The sequence below is a fragment of the Muntiacus reevesi genome, chromosome X, assembly GCF_963930625.1.
Source record: "Muntiacus reevesi chromosome X, mMunRee1.1, whole genome shotgun sequence".
NCBI classification, from domain to species: Eukaryota; Metazoa; Chordata; class Mammalia; order Artiodactyla; family Cervidae; genus Muntiacus; species Muntiacus reevesi.
This window is the reverse complement of record NC_089271.1, coordinates 43,029,117-43,036,527: the sequence shown is the minus strand read 5'-3', so window position 1 is coordinate 43,036,527 and position 7,411 is coordinate 43,029,117. Positions and strand designations below refer to the sequence as shown.

Genomic DNA, 7,411 nt, shown 5'->3' with positions numbered 1-7,411 from the left:
ATGGAAGACATTCTACAGGGTTACAAATTGATCTTGCCTCTTCAAAGTCATTGAAATGCAAATTTAAAAGACATGGAGACAGTTTTAGGTTAAAAAACAACAACAACAAAGAAATTACCAAAAAATGCATTTCATTAACTTTGGATCATTTTTTGAAGTAAAAGTAGCTGTATAAAACACATTTGGAAAAGAAACACATTTGGACAATTGGGGAGATTTGAATATGGACTACATAGTAGATATCTTAAAGGAAATATCATTACTTTTCTTAGGTATGAAATGGCATTGTGGTGATATAAGAAAATATCCTTATTCTTGGGAGATACACGTTCAAAAACATCAGGAGTGTGATATCATGATACTTGATAGAAAAGACTATTAAGGCAACATAAATTTTTTTTCTTTCTTAAAATCTTTACTTTTGAGATAGGACGTAAGTCTTACAGACACACATGGAAAAGCAATACATGATCATAGTTGAAAGTGAAGACAATCTAGTCAGAAAGTTTTTATACCTGTCAACTAATGCTGAAGCTGAGTATGACATGTTGCAGGGCTCAAAGGAATGGTAATTTGTATTCCTCTCCTTCTTCCTCTCCCTCTACTTCAACAGAATCCACACCAATCTCCTCATAATTCTTCTCAAGGGCAGCCATGTCCTCCTGGGCCTCAGAAAACTCTCCTTCCTCCATGTCCTCACCCACGTACCAGTGAACAAAGGCACGCTTGGCATACATCAGGTCAAACTTGTGGTCCAGGTGAGCCCAGGCCTCAGCAATGGCTGTGGTGTTGCTCAGCATGCACACAGCTTGCTGTACTTTGGCCAGGTCTCTGCCAGATACCACAGTTGGAGGCTGGTAATTGCTGCCAACCTTGAAGCCAGTGGGGCACCAGTCCACAAACTGGATGCTGTGCTTGGTCTTGATGGTGGCAATGACAGCATTGACATCTTTGGGAGCCACATTGCCATGGTACAACAGGCAGCAGGCCATGTATTTACCATGGTGAGGGTCACATTTCACCATCTGGTTGGCTGGCTCAAAGAAAGCATTGGTGATCTCTGCTACAGAAAGCTGTTCATGGTAAGTTTTCTCAGCAGAGATGACAGGGGTGTATGTGGCCAGAGGAAAGTGGATGTGGGGATAGGGCACCAGGTTGGTTTGGAAATCTGTCAGATCCACATTCAGGGCTCCATCAAACCTCAAGCAGTGATGGAGGACTCTATCTGGCTAACAAGGTGGTTAAGATTCATGTAGGCTGGGTGCTCGATGTCAAGATTTCTACGATAGATGTCATAGATGGCCTCATTGTCTACCATGAAGGCACAATCAGAGTGCTCCAGGGTAGGGTGTGGTGAGGATGGAGTTGTAGGGCTCAGCTACAGCTGTGGAAACCTGGGGGACTGGGTAAATAGAGAACTCCAGCTTGGACTTCTTGCCATAATCGACAGAGAGATGTTCCATCAGCAGGGAGGTGAACTGAGAACCAGTTGCCCCACCAAAGCTGTGGAAAACCAAGAAGCGCTGAAGACCCATGCACTAGTCAGCCAGTTTCCGGATTTGGTCCAAGAAGAGGTCAATGATCTCCTTGCCAATGGTGCAGTGACCTTGGGCATAGTTATTGGCAGCATCTTCTTTGCCTGTGATGAACTGCTCAGGGTGGAAGAGCTGGCAGTAGGTGCCAGTGAGAATCTCATCAATGACTGTGAGTTCCATGTCTACAAATATTGCCCTAGGTACATGCTTGCCAGAAGCTGTCTCACTGAAGAAGGTTTTGAAGGAGTCTCCTCCCCCAATATTGTCACTTGGCATCTGGCCATCAGGCTGTAGAGCTCCTAGCAGGCATTGCCACTCTGGACACCACCTGGCCAACGTGGATGGAGATGCAATCATGCATGGTGGTTACGGGTCAGCAGGCACAGGAAACAGGAGTAGACATGGGTCCCGGTTATTGTCCCTGATAAGCTAAGAGTCGAGGTAAGTAATGCACTGGCACGGCAAAATTTTAACTCGAATCTAGTTGGTAGATATATCAGTTCAGTTCAGTTCAGTTCAGTCACTCAGTCGTGTTCGACTCTTTGTGACCCCATGGACTGTAGCACACCAGGCTTCCTTGTCCATCACCAACTCCTAGAGCTTGCTCAAACTCAAGTCCATTAAGTCGGTGATGCCATCTAACCATCTCATCCTCTGTCGTCCTCTTCTCCTCCTGCCTTCAATCTTTCCCAGCATCAGGATCTTTTTCAATGAGTCAGTTCTTCGTATCAGGTGGCCAAAGTATTGGAGTTTCAGCTTTAGCATCAGTCCTTCCAATGAATATTCAGGACCGGTTTCCTTTAGGATGGACTGGTTGGATCTCCTTGCAGTCCAAGGGACTCTCAAGAGTCTTCTCCAACAACACAGTTCAAAATCATCAATTCTTTGGCGCTCAGCTTTCTTTATAGTTCAACTCTCACATCCATACATGACTACTGGAAAAACCATAGCTTTGACTAGATGGACCTTTGTTGGCAAAGTAATGTCTCTGCTTTTTAATATGCTTTCTAGGTTGGTCATAGCTTTTCTTCCAAGGAGCAAGCATCTTTTAATTTCATGGCTGCAGTCACCACCTGCAGTGATTTTTGGAGCCGCCAAAAATAAAGTTTCTATTTCCATTGTTTCCCCATCTATTTGCCATGAAGTGATGGGACCGGATGTCATGATCTTCATTTTTTGAATGTTGAGTTTTAAGCCAGCTTTTTCACTCTCCTCTTTCACTTTCATCAAGAGGCTCTTCAGTTCCTCTTTACTTTCTGCCATAAGGGTGGTATCATCTGCATATCTGAGGTTATTGATACATATGTGTACATTATACTGCTTTCTTGATATACACTGATATATCAATATTTTGATATATATTGATATTTGATACATACTGAATTTTTGATGTATATGTGCACATTATACACTTTTTGTATGTTTGCAAATTCCTAAAGTAAAAATTGAGGGAAAATTTTTTCTCTGTGTGGGAATATCTCTTGCCTTCAAGCTTAGACCAATCATTTTGCAAACAAACTAGCTTTCATTTAAGTAGGCAGAATTCCAAAAATGGCTCCTTCAAGATTTTATGCCCTAATCCCAGATTCCCCTAATTATGTTATGTTCTATAGCATAGTTGGCCCTAAAATAGATTATCCCAGTGAGCCTAATCTAATCACGTGTGTGTTTGTGTGCTCAGTTGTGTCCGACTCTTTGAGAGACCATGGACTGTAGCCCTCCAGGCTCCTCTGTCCATGGAATTTCCCAGGCAAGAATACTGGAGCGGGTTGCCATTTCCTTCTCTAGAGGATTGTCTGGACCCAAGGATCAAACCTGTGTCTCTTGCACGGAGTCTTTACCATTAGCGCCACCTACTTGAATCTCTTTAAGCAGAGAGGTTTTTTTTAGTTGGTGGCAAAAGAGGAAGTTGGAGAGACCCGAAGCACAAGAAGAACTTGATGCACTAATGCTGGTTTTGAAGATGGCCAAAAGAAAGCCATAAACCAAGAAATGTGGATAGTCTCTAAGAACAGAAGTCAGCCCCTAGGTGATAGCCAGCAGTCCTATAACTGCAAAAAACTGAGTTCCACCAACAATATATATGGTCTTTTTATTTTTTTTGACCCTGCACAGCTTGTGGGATCCTAGTTCCCCAACCAGGTATTGAACCTGCATCCTTGGCAATAAAGGCATGAACTGGACCACCAGGGATTTCCTTCAATGGTCTGTGAAGTGAAGTGAAAGTCGCTCAGTCGTGTCCTACCCTTTGCAATCCCATGGACTATAGAGTCCATGGAATTCTCCAGGCCAGAATACTGGAGTGGGTAGCCTTTCCCTTCTCCAGGGGATCTTCACAACCCAGGGATTGAACCCAGGTCTATCTGCCTGCATTGCAGGCAGATTCTTTACCAGCTGAGCCACAGTCTAGGAAGAGAAATATTCTTCAGAGCCTCCAGAAACAAATGCAACCTGGCCAGCACCTTAATTTCAGCCTTATGAAACCCAGAACAGAGAAAATATCTGAGATAGCTGATACTTCTGACATATGGAATGGTGAGCAAATCAATGGTGTTGTTTTAAGCTGCTAGGTTTGTGGTAATTTGGTATGGCAGCAATAGAGAACTAGTATAGTATCTTAGGAAGATCTAGGTGCCAGAAGGAAAAAGTTCAGGGAGTTTCAAGCTTGGGTGCCTTAACTTGCTGAATTCTGTAAAATACAAAATGAAAATATGGGTTACTTTGCTCTATTGCTTCAAATTGCTCCTTATCTTTCTGAATTATATAAAATTTATTCTCTGCTCCTTACTTCTTTGTATCTCCTAATTGTGCCTACCTGTTAAGATGTTTTCCATTTTACTTTTTTAGTACGGAAAAGTAGATAGATGCTTTAATTTTTCATAAAAAAATAAATGAAATATTTTTCTTCATGAGTGGTTAGATAAAAAGCACATTTGGAGGAATGACATCCATGGGAATGGTGTGTAAGTACCTCCAAGAATTCACTCCTCTGTAAGAACAATGAGAACACTGATAAAAATTGTTCACATCAACCTTTTTAGAACTCTGAAAGTAACCAAAGGCTTGCAACAATTCAAGGAATGCTTATTCAAGCAAAAGCAGTGGCATGTCAGTAAGAATAGGGAGCTTTGTGGTACTTTAACTTGCCTCATAAGGTCCTCTTCTTCCCAGATCCTCCTGAGTCTTGAAATGCAACAGTGTTAACAACAAAAGAAGCTGTGAAGACTAGCAATCTAGCAGCCACTGGGTACAGAAGAATTTTGGAGCTCTCCAAAGCCCTATTCCAGCGGAATAGTCATTATCTGACTTTTTCCTGGCCATTCCCTAGGAACACTCTAATCAGAAAACAGAGATTGGCAGAACGCATAAGAAAAACACGCTCCAACTCTATGATGTCTACAGGAGACACACATTAGTCTCAAAGACACAAATACATTGAAAGTAAAAGAATGGAAAAATCTATTCCACACAATCAGTAACCAAAATTTTTTACCTAAATGAAAGTGCTAAAACTATAAAACTGCTAGGAAAAAAGACAGACATAAATATTTATAACCTTAGATTAAGCAATGGCTTCTTAGATATGATGCCAAAAGAAAAACAAACACAAAAAATAGATAAATTGGACATTGTCAAAGCTATGAAACTTCTGTGCTTTAAAGGACATCATCAAGAAAGTGAAAGACAACCCACAGAATGGGAAAAATACTTGCAAATCATATACCTAATAAAGGACATGTATCAAGAATACATAAAGAACTTTAAAACTTAAATAGAAAAGACCCAACTAATAAAATTCAGAAGGATTTGAGTAGACATTTTTTCCAAAAAAAGATATACAAATGGCCAATAAGCACATGAAAATATGTTTGCTGTCATTAGTCATTTTGTTGTTCAGTTGCTCAGACATGTCTGACTCTTTGTGACCCCATGGACTGCAGCATGCCAGCCTTCCCTGTTCTTCACCATCTCCCGGAGCTTGCTCAAACTCGTGTCCATTGAATCGGTGATGCCATCCAACCATCTCATCCTCTGTTATCCCCTTCTCCTGCCTTCAATCTTTCCCAGCATCAGGGTTTTTTTCCTAATGAGTCAGAACTTTGCATCAGGTGGTCATTAGTAATTAGAAAAATGCAAATCAAAACCACAGTAAGACACCACTTTACACTCACTGGGATGACATAATAAAAAAGACAATAACAAGTGTTGACAAGGATGGGGAAAAATTGGAACCCTCATATATTGCTGGTGAGAATGTAAAATAGTGCGGCTGCTGTGGAAAAATTTGGTGATTCTTGAAGTATAGATTTATTATATGATTCAGCAACTCCTAGTTAAATATACAAGAGAAATGAAAACATACACCCATGCAAAAAACTTGTATACAAATGTTCATAACAACATTATTTAATAGTGAAAAAGTGAAAACAACCCAAAATGTCCATCAACTTGTAAATGGATCAGCAAAATATGGTATATTCATATAATGAAATATTATTCAGCAGTAAAAAGGAAGAAGTACTGACACATGCTACAACATGGCTGAACCATGAAAACGTTATGCTGAGTGAATGAAGCCAGACTCAAAAGTTTACACATTGTATGATTTCATTTATATGAAATGTCTAAAATAGGCAAATCTGTGGAGATGGACAATAGATTAGTGATTTCCAGAACCTAGAGAAGGGAGAATAGAGAGTGACTACTAGTGACTAAGGGGTCTTGTTGAAGTGATGAAGATGTTCTGAAATTAGACAGTAGGAGTGGTTGCATCAACTTGTGAATATACTAAAAATCACTGTCTTGTAGACCAAAAGGGTAAATTTTACAGTTTGTAGGTTATCTCTTAAAAAGTAAAAAAAGAACTCTGGAAACTCAGTAATAGGAAAACAAATAATCCAAATAATAAATGGGCTAAGATTTAGAAGAGACATTTCATTAAAGAAGATTCATTGATGGCAAATAAGCACATGAAAATAAGCTCAGCGTCATTAGTTATTAGGAAAATTTAAATGAAACCCACAAAGAAATACCACTGCACTGCTATTATAATGGATAACATTCTTAAGAATAATGGCAGTGCCAAGAAACTGTGAAGATGAGGGGTAACCAGAATTCTCATAATTTCCTGATGGGAATTTAAAATGATACAGCCACTTCAAAAAATGTTTGGGCAGTAAACATACACTCCCTATGAGACCCAGCTATCTCACTCCTGGATGTTGACCTTAAAGAGAGGAAATTTTATGTTCACACACAAAAAACTGTTCATAAATAAACCTAGGCTTAATTCATAATTGATAAAAACTATAAGCAATCCAAATACCTCTCAAAGGATAACTATTTGTACAAATTAAGTACATCAATATCATAAGACATTCTTCAGTGATAAAACAGGAACAAACCACTGATACATGCAAAAACCTGGAGGAATGTATTACGCAAAATGAGGGAAACCAGATACAAAAAGCTACATATTCTATGATTCTATTTCTATGACTGTCTGCAAAAGGTAAACGTATGATAGCAGTAAACTGGTTAGTAGTTACCAGGGACTGGGAGTAGGGGCAGGAGTTGACTACACTGGGGCCTGAGGGTATCTTTGGGGAAACGAGACTTTTCTGTATTTTAGTTATAGTATAATTGCACAACTGTATGCATTTATCAAAACACAGAAGGAGTGAATTTTACTGTATACAAATTGCATCTTCAAAACAGAAAAACAAACAAACCCAGAATCTAAGTAATGCTGACTAAAGAAAACAGGCTGGGAACATTGCTTCAGGTTCTGCCTCTTCTTGTCTATCAAACTAGCATCTTCGCAAATCCACTTCACCTAGACACAGAACAGCCTCTGTTAAGCAGTAGATGGCATG

General features: G+C 39.8%; 1 pseudogene; it reads right to left on the bottom strand.

Moving 5' to 3' along the window:
- Window positions 1-435: 435 nt before the first annotated feature.
- LOC136153686 (tubulin alpha-1B chain pseudogene) lies at window positions 436-1,823 on the bottom strand (annotated as a pseudogene).
- Window positions 1,824-7,411: the final 5,588 nt, after the last annotated feature.